The sequence below is a fragment of the Lontra canadensis genome, unplaced genomic scaffold (assembly GCF_010015895.1).
Source record: "Lontra canadensis isolate GAN:19392208 unplaced genomic scaffold, GSC_riverotter_1.0 scaffold2, whole genome shotgun sequence".
Taxonomy (NCBI): Eukaryota; Metazoa; Chordata; class Mammalia; order Carnivora; family Mustelidae; genus Lontra; species Lontra canadensis.
The window spans coordinates 38,966,515-38,993,266 of NW_022630996.1; the positions used below are offsets into that span (position 1 = coordinate 38,966,515).

The following is a 26,752-nucleotide window of genomic DNA, read 5'->3' on the forward strand; positions in this document are numbered from 1 at the left end:
TAAGTCTAGCCAATGACCTTTCCTGATTTATTAATGAATAAAATCTGTATCTAGTGTATTATACTACAATAACATTATATCATGAGGGAAACTTATTTCCCTCATGATATTTCCCATTTCTGCTTATCAAAATATGACACACTCCCACAGCAGCTACTATTGCATAGAAATCTGTCCTGGGTCAAAAAATGGATGATTTTCTAATTTTACCTGAAATTAGCTTTTATTCTTATTTGAAAAAGCCTCCAAATCTTCATTTACTAAGAATAGTTCTTTATTATTTATAAAGTGATCTCAAGTGTATTGTTGTCTTTGATTTTAGTTGTTCTGAAGCCTATGAACAAAGCTGGTGGATCTTAGTGTACCTATTTAATAGATGAGGAAGTTATTCTTCGAGGAGATCGATTGTTTTGCCTGAGGTCAACAGCTAACTTGTGCAACAAGATTGCAGTCCCCAAGTTCAGTATCTTATATTGCCCTCCTTTGACTTCACTGGGCCTCATTTTCTCTTCAATTTGTACTCCCAACAGTCAGTGCTGTTTTTTGTCTTTGGGTCCTTATCCTTTGAAGATGGTTTACTGGCTGTTGGGGGTGCTTTTGAATTCTCCCTCTAATCTAGAACTGGCTCTGGTTTCATTGTTGGGGTTAGCACTGAATTGCCTCAAAAACCCTGTACTGTGAGAGGGTCGAGATATGTGTCTTAGTTCTTTCATTCTTGTTTACCTCTAGTTTTTTTGTTTATTTGTTTGTTTGTTTTTTTAGAGAATTATAAATAATTATTATATCATATACAGGCTATTTTCACTAGTTGTATATTGCATTTTCCTCACTAAAACATAAAGGTCTTGGGAAGAGCATATATAACACCTTTTTCTGATGAAATCAGCTATATGTAGAAAACTCTTAAATTGTCACTGCTGTTTTACTCCCACCTGGAGGAGTTAGGAACCACAGTACTGAAAGCCTTATGCTGTGTTCATTGGAAAGGAACGAGCTTGTCATGGGGTGCTACCTTGTATAGACATTATTGGTTGAGTAGGAAAAGTAAAAATAATTTTGTTTATTTGGGCAGCATATTTCTTTATCTCATGTGAATTTACATTTATTCCCATCTAAATATGTAGTCACAAGTATGAAATGAAAACATACAAATAAGTTATGATGCTTTTAAGTATCTGCCTTTGGTTTAGCTGCAACTTTATGTCTTTCCATTCACCAGAATAATCAGACATGAACGGCAACCTCACTTGTAATATAATTTGACTCATTAATATTGCTAGATGTGTCCTATTTAAATTTATATGACTATGTTATATTTTCAAAATAAACTTTATTTGGGGAATAATTGGTTTTGTGAAAAATTCTTCAAGTACCTGTTTCCTCAGCAGCTTTACTGATGTTCCTAACTATTATTCTAGGGTTTTTTTTTGTTGTTGTTGTTGTTTTTTAATTGTGTTATGTTAGTCACCATACAGTACATCATTAGTTTTTGATGTAGTGTTCCATGATTCATTGTTAGCGTGCTCCATGCAATCTGTGCCCTCCTTAATATCCATCATTAGACTCAACCAGCCCCCTGCCCCCCAGCCACCCACCTCTGAAATCTTCAGGTTGTTTCCTAGAGTCCATAGTCTCTCATGGTTTGTCTCCCACTCTGATTTCTCCCTCTTCATTTTCCCCTTCTCCTAATGTCCTCCATGCTATTCCATATGTTCCACAAATAAGTGAAATCGTATGATAATTGACTTTCTCTGTTTGACTTATTTCACTTAGCAAAGTCTCCTCCAGTCCCATCCACATTGATGCAAAAGTTGGGAATTCATCCTTTCTGATGGCTGAGTAACATTCCATTGTGTATGTGGACCACATCTTTATCCATTCATCTGTTGAAGGGCATCTTGACTCTTTCCACATTTTGGCTATTGTGGACACTGCTGCTATGAACATAGGGATGCATATGGCCCTTCTTTTCACTACATCTGTATCTTTGGAGTAAATAACCAGCAGTACAATTGCTGGGTAATAGGGTAGCTCTATTTTTAATTTTTTGAGAAAATTCCACATTTTTTTTTCCAAAGTGGCTGCACCAATTTGCATTCCCACCAATAGCTTAAGAGGGTTCCCTTTTCTCTACAATTTTTCCAACATTTGTTGTTTCTTGCCCTGTTGAATTTTGCCATTCAGACTGGTGTAAGGTGGTATCTCAGTGTAGTTTTGATTTGAATTTCCCTGATGGCTAATGATGATGAACGTTTTTTCACGTGTCTCCTATCCATTTGTATGTCTTTGGAGAAGTGTCTGCTCATGTCTGCCCATTTTTTTGACTTGGTTATCTGCTCTTTGGGTGTTGAGTTTGAGAAGTTCTTTATAGATCTTGGATATCAGCCCTTTTTCTGTAGCAAATATCTGAAGATATTTGCAAATATCTTCTCCCATTCTGTGGGTTGCCTCTTTGTTTTCTTGACGGTTTCCTTTGCTTTTTATGTTGAAACTAGATGGGGAGGATGGACAAGTTATTTAGGAGAGGGTGACACTTTGAATGTGCCTCTGATTATTTATTCTGTTTAGATATATTTATAAGGAAAGCTGTGTTTCCTTTTAAATTGTTTTGAAATAGAGGCGCCTGGGTGGCTCAGTGGGTTGAGCCTCTACTTTTGGCTCAGGTCATGATCTCAGGGTCCTGGGATCAAGCCCCACCTCGGGCTCTCTGCTCAGCAAGGAGCCTGCTCACCCCCCCAACCCCCGCCTGCATCTCTGCCTACTTGTGATCCCTCTCTCTCTGTCAAATAAACAAATAAAATCTTTTAAAAAAAAATAAATAAATAGTTTTGAAATAAGCATTTAATATTGAGCATTATAGGCAGTAGTTATTAGTGAATGTTTGTTACTGGAGAAAGTGTGTGTGTTGGGTTTTGTTTAGTTGTTCGGTTTTGGTGGTAGTTATCACTATTGTTTTGGTTTGGGATTTTATTTTGTCAGAGATGGACATTATGATTAATGCCCAGAGAGTAAATGAGCACTATAAAAATATATTATGTAATTAAATGAAATGCTGGGTTGCCATAAAAATAATAAGAAAATGATTTCTGATTTAGATGGGGAATTAGCCATTTGAATCTTCACTTGTGGAAAAGAATTTGTACTCATTCATGATTTATAGGATATTCTGTACATCTATAATGCTCTTAGATTTCAGCATGCTATCTGTCCCCACTGAATTGAGTGTATGGGTGATTTCTCAGTGTTGTTTGGAAATTGCAAGAGGAGAAGGGACTTGGTGGAGTGTTATGGGAAAGTCTCTCACCTTTCTACTAAAAAAAATAAATTATTGTAATAGTTACCCTGAGAAAAAATAACAAGGAACTTATTTTCAAGAGATGCAGAAGCACTTGATCAAAAGGGTTATTTTGTTTTGTTTTCGTTTCTTCCCCACTTTTTTTTTAATTGAAATCTAAAATGTCAAGCATGATTATACATTCATATGCCCATTTGAAAACATAAAAATTATAGTACTTCTCTTAATATCTGTAGCATTCTTTTTAGTAAGCTTTGCATAATCCCTTTAGTATAATGAAATCCATACATTCTTACATCTGGTTTTGGAGTCTTTCTTGGAAAGTAAATTCTTTTCTGCCTTTAAAATACTGTTTTGGGAATACCTGAGTGGCTCATTTGGTTAAGCGGCTGCTTTTGGCTCAGGTCATGATCTCAGGGTCCTGGGATCAAGTCCCGCATCACGTTACTTGCTCATTAGGGAACCTGCTTCTCCCTCTGCCTGCTCTGCCTGCCACTCCCCTGCTTGTGCTCTCTGTCTCTCTCTCTGACAAATAAATAAATAAAATCTTTTAAAAAAATTGTTTTGCTTTGGGGCTCGGGGTGTCTTAAGTGTCAGACTCTTGATTTCGGCTCAGGTCAAGATCTCTGGATCGAGTCCTGGGTCTTGGGGCTCCCTGCTCAGTGGGGAGTCAGCTTGAGATTCTCTCCCTCTGCCTCCTTCACCTCCACCCCATGCTCTTGCATTCTTGCTCTAAATTTAAAAATCTGGAAAAAAAATATTGTTTTGCCTTTGCTTTTAGCCCTGCCTCTGATATCTCCAGCTCCAGGCTGACAGCAGAGAAAGACCCTTACAAACCTTGGTTTCATAGTTCTACCCTCAAATACAAGGAGAGGTATGCTTTGGTTCCCAAATGTTGCGGAAATGTAGCAGTCATTCAAATTTAGTGTACACCAGAATTGCATGGAATATGTGTAAATACAAGGAGAGGTATGCTTTGGTTCCCAAATGTTGCGGAAATGTAGCAGTCATTCAAATTTAGTGTACACCAGAATTGCATGGAATATGTGTTAAAAAGCCAGATTCCTAAACCCTTTCCCCAGAGGTTCTGATTAATCCTTAGATTGGGTCCATGAATCTGCATTTTAACCCACTTGCTAGATAATACTGATACTGGTGGCCTAAGAATCTTAATTTGAGGGACGATTAACTATTTCCCTGCCCTTGAATATATAGTCTCTGATATTTTTCTCTTAATAGTCTTTTTTTTTTTTTTCTTTTTTGGTCTTCTGTAAAATGTTGGTCACTGGGGCAACTAATTGTGCCTAAAACTGAACATACAGTCCAAAGGTTAACTTGTGTGGAGATAGTATTTCCTCCAGAGTTAGAATATTTTTATGACTCTGAATTCTTACAGCAAAAAGTTAGATCATCAGTAAATATGTTTTTGTGAACATCTTTCCTACTAGAAGAAAGAGTCCCAGACTTTCCAAATTATTGTTCTATATTATTTTTTCAGAATTATCTATAGCCTATCCCTTAAGAAGAATATATATGGTCAAGAGATATAGGAAAAAATAAAACTAACCTCTTAAAAACATAAATATATGTATATGTATGTGTGTTTAGGTGTAGTGTATAAACTTTGTCCTGTGTATAATATATACATATAAATAAATTATATATGTATACATACATATATGTTTATGTATGTATATAGTTTTGTATTAAAGATAGTCATTGACATGCTCTCTCTAGTACATGATTTCCCCTCTCTGAAGACTTGCCTTGACCATGCAGCTAAAATTCCATTTGGTCAGCTTGGAATCTTTCTGTGCTTTGCCTACATTTCTATATTTCTCTTATAATTCCTAATAGTTCTCCATGTAAAACCAACAGTAATTTTTTTAATCCCTTCAGCTTTGGTTTACTAAAGTGATGAAGTGACTCATTTTGATATACATAGGTCATTGTTGAGGAAAAGAAACAAATACAAACATTTGGAAGATTCGAGAGATCTGTAACACCTAGCGTACTCTCCATGGATTCTTTTGTTTACCAGTGCTCCGTGTTCTTGTACCGCTAATAAAGCCTCTGGCATAAAATGGATGACTTCGGTGAGTACGAGTCAGCTGATCATTTACAAAGCCAATCTAAGTGCCTAGGAGCTAGACTCACATTAATTTTATTTTATGATCTAAACACAAATTGCATGAGATATTTGCTGAGGTTTTACTCTAAAAATCTAAAGTGAATGCTGTCCCCTTGGTCTGTAGTAACAGCTAAATTATATCCCACTTGGGGATTTCTGGGAATTTACAAGTCATTTCTTTAATTTAAAATTCCACACTGCTATAGGTTAAAATTAATTTCCTGTCCAATAAACAGTTGCAGTAGGAACAGGGCCACACATGATGAAGTAAGGGTAAAGAGACCCTTTGGACCTTAATTCCAATTTCTTAGAGCACTTTCTCATTCATTTGTTGGACTTCCTCTGCCCGAGTGTGTTTTATGTCAATATAACTGATTATAATTTTACCTCTGGGCAGGAGACTAGGTATTATGACATTCAACCACATACTGGTGGTTTTTTTCTTGTTATGATCATATCTCCTTAAATTGCTGTGGCAGTTATTTTGTACAGACCACATTTTCTTGAGACAGTCTAGATTTTTTTAAGTAGCTCTTAAGTTAGGAGCTAAATTAAATGGGTAATATACTTGTCTAGAATAACTAAGAAGAGGACTAGTATAAATACAGGAAATTTGCCTTAAAATAAGAAACATTTTACTTGCAGGAAAATAGGGAAGAACTAAAAAGGATCTTTCCATGAAATCCTATTTCAATTGTCAAATTTCCCCACAGCATAATTGTTCTCTCCTGTTTTTCCACATATTGTATTGGCTAAATTTTATTTATTTATTTGACAGAAAAAGATCACAAGTAGGCAGAGAGGCAGGCAGAGAGAGAGGAGGAAGCAGGCTCCCTGCTGAGGAGAGAGCCGGATGCGGGGCTCGATCACAGGACCCTGAGACCATGACCTGAGCCGAAGGCAAAGGCTTTATTTCACTGAGTCACCCAGGCGCCCCTTGGCTAAATTTTATAAGATAAATAATCTTTTATGAGGTGTCATGTGCCTTTGTTTTTCTTTCCACATGCATGAGTATTCAAGGTTTTCTGTTTTGTGTTATAATTTTTAAGAAAATTAGGCAGCCTACTAAGTTAACTGATTCTTACTCTCATTAAGACTGAACAGTAAATCAACTCTGCTCCTTGGACTCCTTGTTCCTAACATGTTATTACTATGGCAATAATTCTTCAAAAGTATTCACTCTCTGTCATTGACCTATTTCTTCTGAGCTGGGCAATGTGCAATGGTTGTCTTTTTTTTTTTTTTTTTTTTTTTTTTTTTTTTAGGTAGGGTACTTTTTAAAATTTAAAATTAATATGTAACAGTAATTTTTTTTACAGTTCAATAAATGTTAGTGTTCTCGGGATTGTGCAACCATCACAATTAATTTTACAAAAATTTTTTTAAGTAGACTCCATGCCCAGCATGGAGCCCAGCTCAGGGCTTGAACTCAACGACCCTGAGTTCAAGACCTGAGTTGAGATCAAGAGTTGGACATTTACCAACTGAGCCCCCCAGGAGTTCCCATCACAATTAATTTTAGAACTTTTTTTTACTAAAAAGAAATCCCCCCCTTTCCCCAACTCCTTAAGCAACTACCAAACTACTTTATCTATTTGCCTATTCTAGAAATTTCCTAATAATTCTTAAAGCTCAATTCTTTCTTTATATTCACAGTAAAGAAAAACTGACAATCTGAGAAATTCATATAGTAAACCATTTTGGCTATCTAATTACATATTTAAAAGGCTTGATGGATCATTTAAATTCTAAAAATAATTTTAAAATAGATTTTAATACTTAAAGTCTCTTGGGGTTGCCTATACTCAATATGGGCAGTAATTCTGTAAATTGATTTAAGGGCATTCTAAAGGTTTGTTTCTATGGTAACCAAATTCAGAACACTAACCTCTTAAAGATGGTTGTCATAGGATTAAGGCAGGTGGCTGACTAATCTTAACTGGTGCTTTTCTTTCTCCTTTTTTCATGGCTTTTCTCTCAGCTTCTTCGGTTCTCATAAGATTACATACAAAGCAATTACACAGGCTTTCTTACCCATTTGTGAGTGTCTCATTCACATAATACTGTCTGTTGTTCATCCCCATGAGATCTGCCCAGTGACAGATCTTTTTCTCCCTGCTGCAATTATACACTAAAAGAAGCACTAAGTGGAAAATATCTCCATGAGTAATGTGTTAAAGGCATTTCTCAATTACTCATGTACTTCGGCTCCTCATAATCATTGCCCAGGCTAGAGTTCTTTAGACAGCAGTTCTGCTTTAAAAAAAAAATGAACAAGGCAACATTGTCATCAATAATTTTTTTTTAATGGCCTCTGTTTGGATAACCCTCATTTATGATCATCTTTCACATTTGTTCACAGTTCCCAGTACGCTAGATCAACAGATTTATCTGTGCAGAACTCTTAGGTCACTCTGACAGGAACATAGCATATATGCATATATTACCTTTATACTTAATTAATTTCCTCGCTTGCCTCTGTCTTCTGAGAGGACAGCCTATGATATACCTTTTACATCTTTGTAGCAAAAATGCAGTTCCTGGTACAGGTGTTCCATAAATGACTCTTGTTAAATTAGGCATGTTGAAGAACTTCTATAAGTAAACTATGCATTTATAGTTTATAAAATAATGGGCCTAGTTGATTCTATATCAGTACATTTGGTTCCTTACAGGCAGTAAGATCAGTGTTCCTAGACTTCCAAAGCTAGCCATGAGGGAAAATTGCTATGAGACTTGCTGTCCTATTGTAAGCAACTAGACACCTGGAATGAAGTACACGAGACAACTTGGGTCAGACACTGGACAGCAGGCATAACAGGACTGTTTCTCAAGAGAAAGGAAACAATGAGATGAGACCTACAATTACCTCAGCTTTCTGCTTGGAGGCAATTCCTGAACCACACACAGCAAAGAGAAGGGAAACAAAACAAAGCCCAGTTGTCTTGTGGGGCTGAGGAAACGGAGATCAGAGTTCAGGAAGGTCAAAGCAGTTAGAGTTTGTGGGACAGAGTTCTGCAGAAAACTAACTGGAAAAGAAATTCAGAAATCTGCATTTTAGTCATTGATTGAATACCAGTCTATGCTTGCAGCAGAGGGATCTCCACAAGGTTGAGGAAAGAATAACCACTGGGAACTGGGCCTCCACAACCTTCAGATCTCACACAAAACTGGGACTTGTTCACGTTTCTACCAGCTGGGATCACTTTATGGATCCCATGGAGCATTTATTAGAGCCCCTATGTGAGTCATACCTTAGTTGAAGGGCTGAAGTAGCCGTAGAGTTAAAGCTACCCTAGACCTGTCTTAAATAGTTTATAAACAAGCCTTAAATGGGCCAAGCACATCCTTTTTTTTTTTTTTAAGATTTTATTTATTTATTTGACAGACAGAGATCACAAGTAGGCAGAGAGGCAGGCAGAGAGAGAGAGAGGAGGAAGCAAGCTCCCTGCTGAGCAGAGTCCGATGCGGGGCTCAATTCTAGGACCCTGGGATCTGAGCTGAAGGTAGAGGCTTTAACCCACTGAGCCACCCACGCGCCCCTATACCTGAAATTATATTATTTGACAGTAGATAGTGCTAGATTTAAGAAGCATATTGTAAATCCTAGAGTTATCCAAAGTAAAACACCCAGTATGATTAATAAATCTACAATGGATATAAAATGCAGTACTAAAAAACCCCTCAATTTTTCAAAAGAAGGCAAATAAAAAGTGAAAAAGAGACAGAGAAGCAAAGAACGGATGGAACAAATGGAAGCATCAAGATGTTATATTTATAACCCACCATGTTGATATTTCCATTAAAAATCAATGGTTTGAACCAGAGTTTCTCAATGTCAGAACTATTGACATTGAGGGCCAGATAATTCTTGGTGTGGGAGGCTGGGCTTTGTGTCCTAGTGTGTTAATAGCGTCCCTCGCCTCCGTGCACTAGGTACCAGGAGAGACCTCCCCTACCTCTGCCATTTTGACAACCAAAGCTATCTCTAGACATTGGCAAATGTTAAGAGCTGCTGCTCTAAACACTCTAACTAAAACACAAAGAGTGTCTGAATGAAAAGCAGGATCCAATTATATTTGGTTTTTTTAAAAAAAGACAACAGACACCTGAGTGGCTCAGTGGGTTAAGCCTCTGCCTTCGGCTCAGGTCATGATCTCAGGGTCCTGGGATCGAGCCCCCGCATTGGGCTCCCTGCTCAGTGGGGAGACTGCTTCTCCCTCTCTCTCTGCCTACTTGTGATCGATCTCTCTTTCTGTGTCAAAACAAAAACAAAAACAAAACAGAAAACCAAAGACCTACACTAACATAAAGGGAGAAATAGGTTAAAAGTAAAAGGACGGTTTCCATGGTTGGTCTATTTGCACAATACGGTCCTTTTGTGCTCAAAGAGTGTCTGACCACTGCTCCTTCCTGCAGTATTCCACTGATCCCCTCAGTCTTCTCCTACTGTCCATTCACTCATGTGGCAAACCACAAGCACAGGGGTAACATTCAAAAGACATGAAAGAAAAGTCTCCTTCCCTCCCCTGAATTCTGTCACCCAATTCTCCTTCCTGGTGCCATCTATTATTACAGTTTCTTCTGTATTCTTCCAAAGATATGCCATGCATTTGCAAATATGAGTATGGTCTTATTTTTTTCTCCACAAATGGTAACACACACAGGATTCTGTCCCCTCACCTCCCTTAGTATGGGTTGGGAATTTTTCATATCAGTACACCGAGATAGAGCTTCCCCATTTTAAAATTTTTATAGGTGGATAACATTCCATTGTATTGATATGTTGCAATATATTTAATGGTTCTTTATTTTTTATTACTACTTTTTTATGCTTTTAAAGATTTTTATTTATTTATGACAGAGATAGCAAGAGAGGGAACACAAGTACAGGGAAGCTGGAGAGGGAGAAGCAGGCTCCTTGACAAGGGGATATGGGGCTCCATCCCAGGGCACTGGGATCATGACCTGAGCCAGAGGCAGACGCTTAACGACTGAGCCACCCAGGCACTCCTTAATGGTCCTTTATTGATGGACATTGGCTTCCAGTCTTCGTTAGCACAAATAATGCAGCAATGGATGACCTTGTACTCACATCACTTCACACCTCTATCAGTATATACATAGGATAAATTACAGAAGTGGAATCCGTGGATCAAAGATTATATATGTATTTGTTATTTGGGGACATAATGCAAAATTGTCCCCTGTGGAGGCTATAAAATTTTTTACTTTTGCTAATCTGATAGATGGAAAATGCTACCTTGTATATTTGATTAACAGCTAAGTGAACCCGAATATCTTTTCATGTGCCTGAGTGGTACTGAGTTTGTTTTCTTGTGAACTACCTCTTCATATCCTTTGAGTTGGGCTTTTCTCCTCAGTTTGTTAGAGGTAGAATCTGTGATCTGGTAACAGATGGTCATGTCCCGATTAATGAACTTGATGCCAGCATCAACACACCTGTCACCTGTCTGCGTATTTCTTAACCCAAGGTATGGAATCTTGGCTTTGCTATTTGCTGTGTAATCTTGGGCGAAGTTCTTAACCTCTTTGGGCTTCAATGTCCAAATACCCAGCATAGGGTCCCTCTTAGCAACATGGTGCAGGACAGCACCTTTAAAACCAGGGAGTCGGCTTGGACCTGGGAATCCACGACGTACAGGACACGTTTTTCCCGCGGGGAAATTTTGCTTAGGCACTGAGGCCGCACGTAGCAACCCCACTGCGGAGTTCGGGAGTGCGCGCGGCGGGAGTGCGGCCTGGCTCCGTAAAGCCCGAGTTCTCGCTTTCGAGAGGGCAGAAATCCCGGCCGTGACCAAGAACTAGAAATCGAGCCAAGAGCAAGCCACTTTCTGCGGCGACAGCCGCCTTCTCAGCCGCTCCCCTGCTCCCAGGCACCCTCCCCTACCGCCCGAGCGAGGCGCTGCAGCCCCGGCGCCCAGACGCGGCGGGTGCGGCGCGGCCCCGGGGCCCGGGTGGGGGAGGCGGGGGTGGGCCCCGCGGTCACGTGATCCGGGCCAGCCGTGCGCAGGGGGCGGCGGGCCCGAGCGCCGAGAGTCTGAGGAGGGGGAAGCGCCCGACGGTCGCCTCCGCCACTGCAGCTGCAGCCGCCGATGTCGCCGCAGTAATCGCCGCCACGGCAGCACCCGCACCCTCGGCGGCCGCAGCATCAGCACCGCAGAGCCGAGCCCGCAGCCCGCCGCCGGGCAGGTGAGCCGCGGCGGGCACGGCTGGGAGCGCGGGGCGTCCGCCGCCGCTTCTCCTCGAGCGTTTCAGCCGCGTCCGCCATCGTCGTCCCCTGTGCCTCGCTGCCGACCCCTGTCCCTTCAAACCCGCGGGTAGCCAGACCCCGGGCTGAAACCCGGCGGGTGGTGGCAGGGCAAGCTGGGGACTCCGGGGGGATGGGGAGGTGGCCTCGGGCCGGGTGCGGATGACTCGGGCTAGTAGGTTGACGGGGCGCAGGACAGGGACGCCCCACCCCAGGCGCGGGCACTGCCGCCGGGTTTGACCCTGTCTCCCCGCTCTGCACCCCAGCCCCATCCTTTGCTCTGACCTCCGGGTGCTTTTCCTGTGTTTCCATTAACTGGCAGCCAAGTTGCTGCTCCGCTGGGGTATGTGCCTGTGACCCCCCCCCCCCCACCTCTTGGGCTGTTCCCGGGGTTCGAAGCTCGCTCGGTGGTGGCAGCGTTGGTGGTGGAGTGGGCCTGGCACCTTCCCGGGAGGTAGCGCACCTGCTACCCGGGTTCCGCGAACATGGCTGCCTGGTGGGACCCGCTGTCCTTGACCTGGCTCTGCGCCCACGTCCATCCGGTTTGCGATCGCTAATCGTGTCCAGGGGACTGGCCTGCTCTTAACGGCTGTTACTGTCGTCTGGGCGGGCTGCAGGACTTGACACCACATCCCCCGCCCCCAGCCACACTCCGGGCGATTCTTTGGAGTTGGGGGTGGGGTGTCAGGACAGGTACGCCGTGGCGCCAGGACACTTACGGGTAGCATTTCTGCTATGATTATGCTCGTCAGCCCTCGGTTCGCTTGTTGGTCCGGCCGCTGATTATTTGGCGACATCATTGCTGAGGTCTCTGACTAGTGGGGTCTGCAAAACAGGGGGAACGCTTCAACTTTTAGAGAAGTGACGAGCACTCGGATTTAGGGGTTTAAAATGTCCATTAAGCCCAAGTGCATCTAAGGAAACTGTTATTCACTCTGACTCAAAACTGACTTGGTACGGTTTTACATATGGGCTTTCTGGATTTGCTGTTTAATTCTGACTTGCAGTTTGGTCTTGAATTAGACTTGTGTCCAGCTTCCCCGGCTGTGTGTGTGTGGGTGTGTGCAACTGTGTTCCCAGTCTGACCAAAAGATGCCATGGGTTGCAGAGGAAATCTATGTTAATTGAACATGGCAGCATGAAAAAGTCGGGCCAGGCGGAAGCCGTTGAGACCACAGCTCACATCCCCTGCCCCGACTTAAGCCTTGGTGAGGATATAGGCTGCGGGGAAGGCTCTCCTGGGTGTTGCTGCAGCTGGTCCTAAGGGGTAGGGAGTGATTCTTGTAGCTGGCTAGATTTAGGCAGCAGGGTCGTGGGGAGGTGAAGTGGGAAGTTTGGGGAGCTGTAATTATCTTCTCTAACTTATTGAAAGCTGGTGCAAAGACCTAATTAGAATTCTCTGTGATTTTGAGCTAATTTTTCTCCAGGCTGCACTAAGGACAATTTATGTGGCTGCTTATGTCTGTTTGATGCATAACTCACTTCTGTTTATTTTATACCTAAGAGTGGATCTTAAAAGAGTTGAGTGTCTAGTGTAAACATCACCCAAGAACGGTACATAATAATTACCAGGTTCTTAGAGCAAGTTTCAATGAAAGAACTGATACAGCTCCATGATCAAGCACCCAGGCATCAGACAATGATAAATTCTTGAAAGGTGACTCATTTTAGGATTTTTTTTTTTTTAAACAGTTTTTCCTTGCGGTTTCACTGCTGTGCTGCCAGCCATCTTCTCATTTAAGAAGAACGGGATGCATAAGGAGGCACGTGTTTCAGGGATAATGGGAATAGAGGAAGATTAGTGCTTCGGTCAGGAATGGCGATCTGGAAGCACTCTGCTGTCAACCTCCTTTTTATAGCCCTGGAGGCTGAAGCCAGCAGGGTGACTAGTCTGCACCCAAGGTCATATAGCTGGCTGGCAACTGGCAGTGAGGATCGAAATCCAGGTCTGGTAACTGCCCAGGTCAGGGTTCTACATGCCACATTTCACAGCCTAGGGAAAAAGGGACGGACCTGTCATTACTAGGATGGCAAACAGAGCAATTCGAAAGCAAACTGTAACATGAATATAAAAATCATTGGGTAATTAAAGTAAGTGACTACATCTTAGTTTCCAAATTCAAAACCATTTAACTTTTTAAAAAAATATATTTTAATTTATTTGAGAGAGAGCAAGCGTGTGCACAAACAGAGGGAACAGCAGAGGGAGAGAGAGAAGCAGGCCCTCCCACTGAGCAAGGAGCCTGATGGAGGGCTCTATCCTGCTGGGGTCATGACCCGAGCTGAAGACAGATGCTTAACCCACTGAACCACCAAGGCACCCCAAAACCATTTAACTTCTTAAGCTGTGTGCACCTCATGTCCACATTTTCCAGTGACTAGACTGCTTCTATAGTTAAGCACCAAAAACATAATTTTACTCCTATTCTTTAAAGCGAGAAGTGCATTCTTTGGATTAAAAAATGAGTGGCTCGTGTTTGTGGAGAATCACTGGGTCAATTTCTTTTAAAAAGAAACCAAAGTGGGATATATAATAGCTTTTGAGTATGTCGAATTTTAAGTAAATGTGAACAACGAGCCTGTTTTAAAATAACTTTGAGGGTCGCCTGGGTGGCTCAGTTGGTTGAGCGTCTGCCTTCGGCTCGGGTCATGATCCCAGTATCCTGGGATCGAGTCCCATATCGGGTTCCTTGCTCCACGGGGAGCCTGCTTCTCCCTCTGCCTCTGCCTGCCACTTTGCCTGACTGTGCTCTCTCTCTCTCTCTCACTCTAACAAATAAATAAAATTAAAAAAAAAAAAAAACTTTGAAGCAGCACTGCATACAGAGCCTTTTCTAGAATCTGAATTTGATTTCCCTTGGTCATATACCAGTAACCAAAGATCTTCTAAAGCCAGATTGGAAAGTGTGAATGGGTTAATATTTGCATGGAAGTGATGAGGATACGAAATATTTCTTCTGGGCATTCCATTTCTTCAGCCCAATGATCTGTAGAAGGAGATGTTGCACAGGTTGCAGGGAAGAGGGAGGATAATTCACAGTGGAGAAGCAGATGGGAGCTAGGTATGGATGATTATGTGCAAAGGAAGACAGATGATGCCACACGTGCTGTTTAAAAAAACAATAACTTATCTTAGAGCCTGAATGTGAAGATTCACTCACTTAAATCCCCCTGACATGCCAAAGATACTTAAAATCACAAGGTTTGGAAATTCTTAACCATGAGCAATTTGTGTTGGTTGAAGAAGAATAATTCAAAGTTATTTTTAAAAAAGTCATGCATGGGGCGCGTGGGTGGCTCAGTGGGTTAAAGCCTCTGCCTTCAGCTCAGGTCATGGTCTCAGGGTCCTGGGATGGAGCCCCTGAGTCGGGCTCTCTGCTCAGCAGGAAGCCTGCTTCTTCTTCTCTCTCTCTGCCTGCCTCTCTCCCTACTTGTGCTGTCTGTCTGTCAAATAAATTAATAAAATCTTTAAAAAAAAGTCACGCTTGATCTCTTTATCCAGCAGTAATTGAAGCCATTTTCATTGGAATGACAGCCTAGGTCTGTGCTGTCCAATTCAATAGCCAGTAGCCACCATCCACTTGTGGCTCTTGAGCCCTTGAAATGTGGCTAGTCCACACAGATGTGTGAACTACACCCCAGATTTCAAAATTTGTATGAAAAAAAGAATTTAAACTATGTCATTAATAATTTTTGTGTTGATTATATATTGAGGTAATATTTTAGATATATCCAGTTCAAGTAGACTATATTATTAACAATAGTTTCACCAATTTCTCTTTTTTATTTTTTATTTTTTTTAAAGATTTTATTTATTTGTCAGAGAGAAAGAGTGAGCACAGGCAGACAGAGGCAGAGAGAGAAGCAGGCTCCCCGCTGAACAAGGAGCCAGATGTGGGACTCGATCCCAGGATGCTGGGACCATGACCTGAACCGAATGCAGCCGCTCAACCAACTCAGCCACCCAGGCGTCCCTACCAATTTCTCTTTTTACATGTGGCTTCTAGAAAACATAAGATTACATGATGTGGTTTGCATCTGTCTTGCATTAACAGAAAGCGGAGGTTGGTTGGGGGGTGTGGTACTGTGCACAGAACTGGGTGTGTAAGGAGAGAGACACTTCGATAAAAGAGGGAAGGAGACAGAGTGGATGGAGAAGGATTATGAGGAGGGAGTGCTCGGGGACCCTAGGGAGTTGGAGAGCATGAGTATGAAGTACCCGGGGGCTGCTGAATTATGAGACTTCTGAGGTGGAAAAAGCAGTGTGTGCAGTGGTCCAGGGTTTAGAGTGGGTGGAACTGTGACTGTCAGGGTTTGTGGTGGTGGGACAGGAACCAGGGTGGTGGAAAGGCAGCGTGGACACGACTACAAGTCACAGTGGAAAGTGATTTCCAAATCTGAGATGGCTGGTTTCACAAACGTATCTAGCACATCAAAATGAGGTGAACATATCTCATTTAGAGTCCAAGCTCTGGTTCTGCCTCTGATTAGGGGGTGTGACCTTGAGCAAGTCACTCATTGAGATGCTTCTCAGTCTCCTTTTTAAAATGGGGTGAATGACAGCTGTCCCCTGACTTGCTGGGTGGTTTCTGTGGGGTGAGATATGGCATATTAAAACACAAAGGCTTATTAGAATTTACATTACTTTATTACTACAACACTGCACACTGAGATCACTTTTACTTATGCACGTGTGCATAAGATGACAACAACGACAAGAAGACCAGCCTTCCTCTGGTTCTACGAATATGTGTTCTAAAAATTAAAAATTTTGAGTAACAATATTTGGGGGGGGGAGATTAGGAGTGAGTTGGCAATCTGCACAGATTTCTCCCCTGCTTTCCCCATCCCAAATAGTTAATTATCCTAACGACATTTACCGTTCAATACATTCTTTCACCTTGCTTTCAAATTCAGCTTTCATCATACGCTAATTTCCTACATTATATGAGTATATTTCAGTAGCGTCTGCTCTGTCAATCTGTCTATTCTTGTGTCAGTCTTGAACGGTTGTAGTTATTAAAACTCCCTAACATGGTTTAATACCATGTGGGGCTAGTTTTTCCTCATTAGTTTTCATTTATGAAACTTCTTGGCTTGTCCCACATCCTTTCTAGATGAGCTTCAGGGTCATTTTTGGTCATGGTTGTATCCAAGATTGATGGCTGCCCAGTGACTCCATGGATTACTGTAGGGAAGACTGACACCTCCATATAGTATTGGATCTTCCCAGCAAAACACAGGCATCTCCCCCTGCCCTTCAGATCTTCTCTTGTGTCCCCATAAACCCTTACCGTTTCCTCAACTGAGGATTTGTACATCTCTCTCTGGTAAACTTATCTGAAAATGGGCAGAAGCCCTATAAAGAAAACTACAGAACTCCAAGGATGGGCTCAGAAGCCCACACCAACAGGGACGCTTCCTACTTTGGATGGCAGGTAGAGTCGGGGTGCTTGGGGCATTCTAGAGTCTGGGTTCTCTCTCTGCTATGTTCTTGTTATATGACTCCAGACAAGACTTAACCACTCTTGATCTCAATTTTCTCATCCTTAAAAAGCGGATAATAAGGGGCGCCTGGATGGCTCAGTTGGTTAAGCATCTGACTTCCGGCTCAGGTCATGATCTCAGGATCCTGGGATCCAGTCCTGTGTCAGGCTCCACGCTCAGTGGGGAGTCTGCTTTTTCCTCTCCCGCTGCCCCCTCCGCGCTCATGTGCATGCTCTCTCAGTCTCTCTCTTTCAAATAAATGAATAAAATATTTTAAACAAGGGGGATAGTAATACCTTGTGAAGTGGTCATTGTGAGGATTAAGTTATTTTATTATTTATATATTTTATATATTGCTTAGCATGTTACTAAGCACATAGTGAATGCTTCATACTCTTAACAGTAATATGTAAGATTGTAATATTTTATGTTTTATATTATTACATGTAATAATGTAAGATTCTGTGATTTTAATTATTTTAATTACTCCTGGTTAAATGAATATATAAAGCCAGTATCATTTTTGGATCATAGGTCCTGAGAGACTCTGGAAACATTTTGCCAACTTTTTAAAAAGTTTAATGGAACTTGGGAAAGAAATGTTTGGAAGAGCCAAGAAATGTGGAAGACAGTTATTGGGGGTGAGGTAGGATCTATACTTGCTTTATCTCCAAGGTAGATCGGCCACAACCCTCTAGCACTTTGTCCCTGCCCTGTGCCAGGGACAGGCACGTCCTTTTCCATCATTCTGTGGGTCTCTTCTATCCTCACTGTCATCCTTACCCCTAGTCTGTGCCTTATTCGGAACGGTCTTTTCAGCAACTCTTAAGGATGGTTACAAAGCTTTTGTAGTGGGAGGGATGGCTAAAATGACATGTTCTGTTCCCATTGGGACAGAAGAGCAACCTGCTATCCAAGAAGGCAGGAATGATCTAGGTGTTAATCACACCCTCCTCTACAAGCTCCCACATCGTCAGCCCAGTCTATGATGGTGGTGAGCTGAACTGGATGGAGTGTCAGGTTACTCAGTCAAGGTGACTGGGAGGGGAGGGAGCTGAGGGCCAACCAGCTTGAGCCTCACGTGAAGCAGAGAGAGGTTAATGTTCCCTTCTGTTCTTAATAGCCTAAATCTCCCAGTGCTTAATATAACCCCCTCAAGTGAGCTACATATCCTTGAAAGCTCCTATAAGCATTTCCCATCATTATTTTAAGTTCGGTCGCTGCCCTTCTCTCTTGGTTTTGTTCATGAGCACTTCTTCTAGGTGATAAAGACCTTGAAAACATCGTTTTAGTTTCATTTTCCTCCAAGATTGAACAAGGTGCTTGTTGGTGGTTAGGAGCTCAAAGTACATATTGGTAATTCATTTGACTTCTTAAAATTCTAATTAAAAAAATGTAGTGATCAGAGGCTTCTCTGAATATCTTTTTCTCTTCTCAAAGTAAAACCTTAGTGTATTTTTAAAATTGCACTTAAAAGTGCCCTAGTGACCTAAAAGAATTAAATGAAATGTCTTAAAATGTCTTTCTTAAGCACTAAAGCAACAGATTTTTTTTAAATAATTAAAAGCCCGAAAAGTAATATGAGCTTTCTATAAATCTAAAATGACATAACTAGATAACGTAAAATTTAAAGCTTCTATCTCTGTATCCTGTCTTTACTTTCACTGCCAGTTCTGTTAGATAGTAATCCATTAATCCTTCTAGGTTCTTTTCTCTCTCTCTCTCTTCCTCCCTTTTGTATATACTTATATTTACATAAATGTATATGTGAACATACATATATGTATATACAAATATACATGCATATATTCACATATACAAATACAGGGTTTTTTGATAATAAATGGGATACATTTTCTGAAGGCAAAACACAGCAAATGGCCCTAGCATTAATGAGTCTTTACAAAGTAGTTTTTAGGTCAAATTTTGCTAGATATAATAAAATTATCCCCTGGTTACCAGCAAGATTTAAGTCTTACTACTTTATTTCTTCTGTAGGAAATGAATAGTTGGCCAATTTTTTACAGGGACAGAACGTAAATCACCATTTTAAGAATGATTGAGAAGAGTTTTTGAAATCCCACTTTGCAGAGTTAACAGGTACATATCAAATCACATTAATGGGAAAAGATGAGACTAGACAATGCATTATTTAGATGGGAGAAGAAAACAGATGGTGGGAGTAGGAAGGTCATAATTCAAAGCAACCTTGCCAAATTAGTGGACACAATGGCAGCAATGTCAGAAATGAGAAAAGAAGGAAATGAAAGGACCCTAGATGTGGCTTGCTTAGCAGTTTCCAGATCGTTCCCACAGAGAATGATTTTGGCAGCTAACCACATACCTGCCTATCTCAAACACATTCTTCCTCTATCTCTGTTATCATTATGTTTCAAGAACTTTTTTTTTTTTAGAACAAGTTAAAGTAGCAAGCCTTGAGTGTTTGTCTATTCTGTATATGCTATATATATTATCTCATTTAATCCCCATACTAGTTCCTGGTGAATATCATAGCTACACTTCATAGATGAAAGAATTTAATAAGTGGAGGAGCTGTATTGGGACGTGTCTGATTCTTCCTTAAAAAGCTATAATGTAACCTCTTAGAGTAACTTAACTGCACAGTCTAACCTATATCGTTAATGTGATACAAGTCATTTTCTTTCTTTGTGTTACTATGAAAGACAGAAAATGTCTTCCAATCTGCCATGTATTGGAAAACATCGTCCTTACAATGAACTTGATCTGACTATATTGTTCTAATTTGGCAAGCTTGAGTGGAAAATTAATCTTGCTTGTGCTATTTATCTAGTCTTTCCTGCCATTAAAAAAATTGTTATATCCATAAGAAATGGATGCTATTCAACTAATCTTTCCTATTTCCTTCACTATAAAATCCCTAAAAGGGCTCTTCTTTTTTCTGGCTCAAATTCTGACTTTCTATCCAAGGCAGAGGAGTCATGATAGTCGCCAGTCTCACAGCCTGAGTTTTCTTGTAAGTGGTACCATATTTTAAATACCAGGAGTGATGGACAGACCACTTGGTGTGGTAGAGTTTTTGCAGATGGTCCTTGAATTCACATGTGTCCCAACCTTGAACATACACAAATAATGAGCCATATGTATCTGCACTACTGTTTTTCAAATAGTATAGGTTTCTCTTGCCATTTAGTACATACAAATCCATTGGAAGTATTACCAAAGCCAACTACAATGACTGTTATTTGGCGGTTTCCATGAAAAATTCTTGACATCTGTAAGTTGGAAAACATCATATTACAATATTTTGCGTTATAGAGAAATTCTGGAGTGATTTGAAGAATACTTTTGCGAAGTGACCATTTACCACTTGTTCTATGAATAAATGCATGTTTTGATACACAATATTCTGTTTGACTGTATATAAAAAGCTCTACATTTCCTTAGCTGTTAGTTTGTCACATGAATCATTAAGTTAGACATTTTGCTTTATTAATATTTCTCAATGTGACCATATATTGCAAATGAAGCAGAATCAGATTTGGCCCAAAGGTAAAATGAGTTCACTTGCCATGACCATACAGTCCTCCTCAATTCCTGGGTCTCTACCCTAGTGAGAGACTATGTTTATTACCTGCGGTGAGTTAGGGTAGTAGATTATTTGATTGCAACTCTTCTTTCCTTCCTTCCTTCCTTCCTTTCTTTTTAAATATTTTCATTACAAATTCTGTACTCTCCTGTGGGAAATTTGAAAATACCTGAATATATGGAAGTTAAGAAATTGTGATTCTGCAACCCAGAGATACTACAGCTCTTACAAATTTTGTTGCATTTGCTTATGATCTTTTTGCTTCATCTATTTAGATAACATACATCATTTTAGTGGTACCATATTTAATTTGTATGACCTCTTTTCATTTCAACAGGTTGATTCTATTTGTTTATTTATTTATTTTAAAGAGTCCCAAGCAGACACTGCACTGAGCTCAGAGTCCGAGGCAGGGCTCAGTGCAGGGCTCGATCCCATGACCCTCATGGGATCACGACCCAAGATGAAACCAACAGTTGGTCACGCAACTGACTGAGCCACTCAGACACCCCGATTCTGTGTGTTTATATATTTTCTGGCTTTCCGTGTTATGTACAGATAGCCAATTACATATCACATGTTTGTTTTGTTTTGTTTTGTTTTTTTGACTCATGATCATCTAAATGGCTGTATTTTGGGGGAGGCAAATGAAGCAGCAGTGGCCCATTAAATTATCAGGGGTTATGATGAAATTGAATGGCCATTGATTATCTGGAATTTTGGTTTTACAATTTTTATTTATTTAAAATCATGAGCTGGGGGAGGGACAGTGGGAGAGAATCTTTTTTTTTAAAGATTTATTTATTTATTATTTGAGAGAGAGAGAGGGAGAGAACAGGGGGCAGGGTGGGAGGAGAGGCAGAGGGAGAAGGAGTGAGGGTCTCCATGCCCAGTGAAGAGCTTGACACAGGGTTTGATCCCACAACCCCAAGATCACAACCCCAGCAGAAACCAAGAGTCTGATGCCCAACTGACTGCTCCAACCAGCCACCCTGAAAGAAAGAATCTCCAGCAGACTCCATGCCCAGCGTGGAGCCCAACACCGGGCTCAGTCTCATGACCCTGAGATCGTGACCTGAGCCAAAACCAAGAGTCAGACCCTTACCTGACTGAGCCACCCAGGCACCCTGGTTTTGAATTTTTAAATAGACACTCTTCATTTCTTGTAGCTAATAACCTTTATTGCAGTATTTTTGGGATGAATAACAACTAACTTTGTGATCATCTCAATCATTAAGAAAAAAAGTATACAAGAGGATATTTCTTAGCCATTTTACTGATTTAGGAATATTCAGCTATTCAAAATGACATTTAACTCTTCTTTTTTTCCTGGCTCAAATTCTTGCTTTCTATCCAAGGCAGAGGAGTCATAATAGTTGCTTATCTTGCATTTGTTCAATGAAGAACATTTTTTTTAAGGTATTTTTAAAGAGTTGGATGAAATTTGACTTCTTTAAAGTAGTAAAAAATGCAAGACATTGAAATAACAATTAACAACCCAAATCTTCCTGATTATCATGCACTCTGATTTCCTTGTGTTAAAGCTAGAGACCAAGAAAGCATATCCTCCCCCCCCCACCATTTGTCTTATTAGGGAAAAGAAAACCCTGCTTTCTCAAGTTAACCAGGGATGGGTTTCACCCACCTTTGTCCTGATGCGGGCAGAGAGAATTCAGCGGTATTCAATTAAAATTAAATGGTCTCCTTAAAAATAGAATTGAGAAAGAAGAAGGCAGAAAGTTGATGGCCTTTGAGGCTGGTGGATGCCTTATGGGGGTTTATTGTACTGTTATGTGTGTGCTGCAAATTTTCACAGTCAAAGAGCCAGGCAGAAAAAAATGAGTAATGCTTCTGAAGAGTGAAGAAGTTAAATAATCTGCACCAGGGGGTATCACACACAGGTGTGAACTGGCTGCATCAGAATCCCCTGGGCACTCGTTAGAGATCTCCTGCCTGTAATCACAGCCTCGATCTGCTGAACAGAATCTACAGGGAGGGTGTGTCTAGGAATCTGCCGTTGTAACAAACTCCAGAGGTGATTTTGATGCATGGTCAAATAAGACTCCCATGGACTGAACCACAGCATGGGAGCACCTTGTCAAAATGAGATGTTCCTGCTCTTTTTCTCTCATTGAAGGTAAAATATAGCTATGTCCCTTCCCCTTCCTTTATTCAACAAACGTTTTTCGAGTTCTTATTATGTGAAATAGTTCCTTATTCAAGGCATTGAGTATTAGAAACTGGAATTCCCTGGCTGTGGGCTCCCAAAGCCTTCTGCTCTATCTTGAACTTTCAACAGAACACTTTCTTTCTTCTAGGCAGAGCTTGCTGAGCCTTTCATCGGTTTCGCTTAGCATTTACATCCAATTTCTAGTTCGATAATTCCTTTCCCAAACACCTTATTTATTCTCTACAATCCCAGCAGTAGATCCACAACAGAAAAGCCAATTCATAAGTGCCTCTTCTTTGTCCTGTTTTCACTTCAGCAGAAATGTCAATAATCAAATGAATTTATCAATAAAGAGTATAATAAAATAATATCTCCTTGGCTTTTCTGGAGGCTGGTAATTCACAGAACCTGGATTTATGTTTACCCAGTCTGCTCGGTCAGACTGGGAGCTCGCAGAGTAAGGAAGCTTGCTGGACATTTGGGTTTCATTTTTGTGTGCAAGTAAAAGCACTTTGTCACCGTTCCTCGCGTGACAGTTAATAAGCCTCTAGCTTATAGAGACAGTCATTTGCTTCCTCTCAGGCAATTTAAGGCTTTCTTACGGGGTAAGGTGGCTGATGAGGGCCAGCCACTCTGGGGCTGCTCTGAGACAGAAGGGGGCAAGGGCAGTTTGGCAGTCAGGCGAAGAAAAGCGCCCTCGGCTCAGCTGGGGCACAGAGCGTTCGTGCCCTGCAGCAACAACTCACTGGGCTTGAGGACAAAGACCTTTTCTCACTTGCAGCTTCCTCCCTCCTAGTCTAGACATTCTGTAGGTGGTCTCCTAGTTACAGGGGTGCCCCGCTCCAGCCCTGCACGCCTGCACCCCTCCCGCGGTCCCCAGCCGGAGCGGGAACATGAGCCCCTGTGCAGGGAACCCCAGGGACGCTCGAGCATCTCGTTCCCAGGAGGAGCCGTGACTCCCCAAGGAAGCTTGATAAGGAGGACAGTGGTGGTTAGACCCAGCTCCGGGGAACGTCACCACAGCAGTCAGCAACATCCCTGAAGCTGTGGGGTTACGGGTCCGCTGCCTCTAGCCATATGGGGCTGTTGAGTTAAAAAATTTTTTTAAGTGCGGGTGAAATTCCCATAACATAAATTTCCCATCTTCATGACACTTTTTAAGTGCACGGTTTAGTTGTGTTAAGTATATTCGCATTGTTGTGCATCCAACCTCCAGAACTCTTTTGGCTTGCAGAGCTGAAACTCTGTCCCTATTAAACAACAACACCCCATTCCCACCCCGCCTTCCCCCGTCCCTGGCAACTACCTTTCTACTTTCTGTCTCTGTGAATGTGACTCTTCTAGGAGCCTCTTACAAGTGAGATTATACAGTATTTGTTTTTGCGTGGTTGGCTTATTTCACTTAGTATAATGTTGGCTATTTAATTTTAAATTAACTAAAAATTCAGCTCCTGGTGCGCTAGCCATATTTGAAGTGCTCAGTAGCTCCATTTGGCTAGTGGCCACTGTATTAGATGGCACAAATGCAGAACATCCCGGAAATTTCTCTTGGACAGGGCTCATCTAAGGGAAGCCGGGCAGCTTATACAGAGACGTGGCTGGAGCTGGGGGCTGGGAGAAGGAAAGTACCAGCTAGATGAGCCATTCCAGATGGTGAATAATCGGACTCCTTTTCTCCACCACAGAAGCAATACCAGCTACCTGATGTTTTAATAAGTGCCACTCGCATCCTTCTCTCAGTCTCCAGTCTTCTAGCAGCATAGAACGTGAAAAATAATCCAGTTTGAGAAAATATACAGTACAGGTTACAGACAAATGTACTTTAAAATATTCTTAGCAAGTACATCTTAGGAAATGCCTGTCAGTTTAACCGTCGATGGGAGTTGAATTGGAGTGTTTCATTAATGGTAGCTATTAGTTTATCGCTAACTTGGCAAGAATCCTAATTGGTATTTATCACAAAGAAGTCTTATTCAGTAGACCTACCCTTTAAGCTGTTGCTTTTAAAGATTTTTGCTTGAGACCCACAGTAAGAGAAATGTTGTATCTCAACCCAGTGCCTGCACACACTTATATGTTTATATATGTATACCCAAACTTAAAGTTTCTTTCCTTTTTTTTTTTTTTAAAGATTTTATTTATTTATTTGACAGAGAGAGCGTGCGTGCATGTGCGCACAGTGGTAGGGGGATGGGCAGCAGGCAGAGGGAGAGGGAGAAGCAGGCTCACAGAGCAGGAAGCCTGATGCGGGGGCTCAATCCCAGGACTCTGGGATCATGACCTGAGCTGAAGGCAGATACTCAACGACTGAGCCACCCAGGTGCCCCAAATTAAAGTTTCTTGTAACAACACTTACCCGTATTAAGTATGATGCATATATTTTATTAAAAAATTGCTTGCTGGGGCACCTGGCTGGCTCAGTGGGTTAAGCCTCTGCCTTTGGCTCAGGTCATGATCTCAGGGTCCTGAGATTGAGCCCCACATTGGGATCTCTGCTCAGCAGGGCGCCTGACCCCCCCTCCACCACCCGCCTGCCTCTCTGCCTATTTGTGATCTCTGTCGGTCAAATAAATAAATAAAATCTTAAAAAAGAATGCTTGCCTATTTAAAAAACACTGATCCTATCCACTAGATTGATTTCATAACCCTCAAAAGGGCCACAACATGCTATTTAGAAAACACAGCTTTAAATACACTTAGGTTCCATTTCAGGCCTGGTTTGTAATGCTGTTCCCCATCCCTCCTCAGGTCCCCATGACTCAGAAAATGGTTTACAAATTGCATCTCAAAACAAGCAAGTTTTTGTTTTTTGTTTTTTTTTGCTTAACATTTTATTTATTTGAGAGAGAGAGAGAGAGTGCAGGAGGGAGCACGAGCAGAGGGAGTGGGAGAAGCAGGCCCACCCTCTGAGCTGGGGCCCAGGACCCCTGGATCATGACCTGAGCTGAAGGCACATGCTTAACTGACTGAGCCACCCAGGCACTCTAAAACAAACAAGTTTTTTGAAAAGCCATCATGGCTTTACTTCTGAGTGAGTTCTGTCTACTCATTTTAATGCTGGTTTAAGTAGAGAGTATTATGATAGAAAAATCCATTATCAAATGGCAGACTGTTTTCCAAAGCTAAATATAAACGATGAGCCCTTTTTCACGCAGTAAGTTTCTATTTAGCATGTGCGATTGGGAGTTCATTGAATTTTAGCTTACTTTTCTTTGTGGAGGAGAGTATCACATCATAATACTATATAAGGTTACTGAGGGAAAAGGAGAAAAAAAAGTCTTAGTTTCTTGTGTCATGCATGAAGAATTTAATAATTTATAAAAATCTTGTAAACAAACATTTCCAAATGTATGCTTTATAAAATATATAGATGAGTCAACTTGTCAGATTTTTTTTTTCTTTTGTAGTGTAACTATCTGGTATATTAACTAGTATTTTGACAATAACAGAAACAAAAAGCAGTTTCCCTAAATAACTTTCAGAAGCATTTCATCTCAGGGTCAGGGGAGAATTTACTTCCTGAAGGGCCTATTTTTCTTTTTACCTTAACAGAGGAGATAGTGCTATTAAGAGGCCTTGAAGGAAAATTTATGTACTCCTTGAACAACTCTGAATTAGGCAGGTGGTAGAAAAAAGTAGAAGAAAGTATCAGAGAATAACTGTAAATAATGCTGAATTTAAAAATTTCATCCTTGGGAGTTGGGGGATGGGCATAATGGCTGAAGGTGGCCAAAAGGCACAAACTTCCAGTTACAAAATAAGTGGGGGTAAGGAGAGGGTGATTGGGTCATGGACATTGGGGAGGGTATGTGCTATGGTGAGTGCTGTGA

General features: G+C 41.2%; 1 protein-coding gene across 2 annotated transcripts in view; it reads left to right on the forward strand.

Moving 5' to 3' along the window:
* The first annotated feature begins 11,455 nt into the window (after positions 1-11,455).
* Positions 11,456-26,752, forward strand: part of SCRN1 (secernin 1) — a 54,427-nt gene continuing 39,130 nt past the window's right edge. The window contains exon 1 of one of the 2 annotated variants that reach the window (XM_032872407.1): positions 11,456-11,639. The gene's annotated coding sequence lies outside the window, so the exon portion shown is untranslated. Of the gene's footprint in view, positions 11,640-11,718; positions 11,808-26,752 lie in introns of those variants that run through there. The other variant, XM_032872416.1, reaches the window with a different exon arrangement.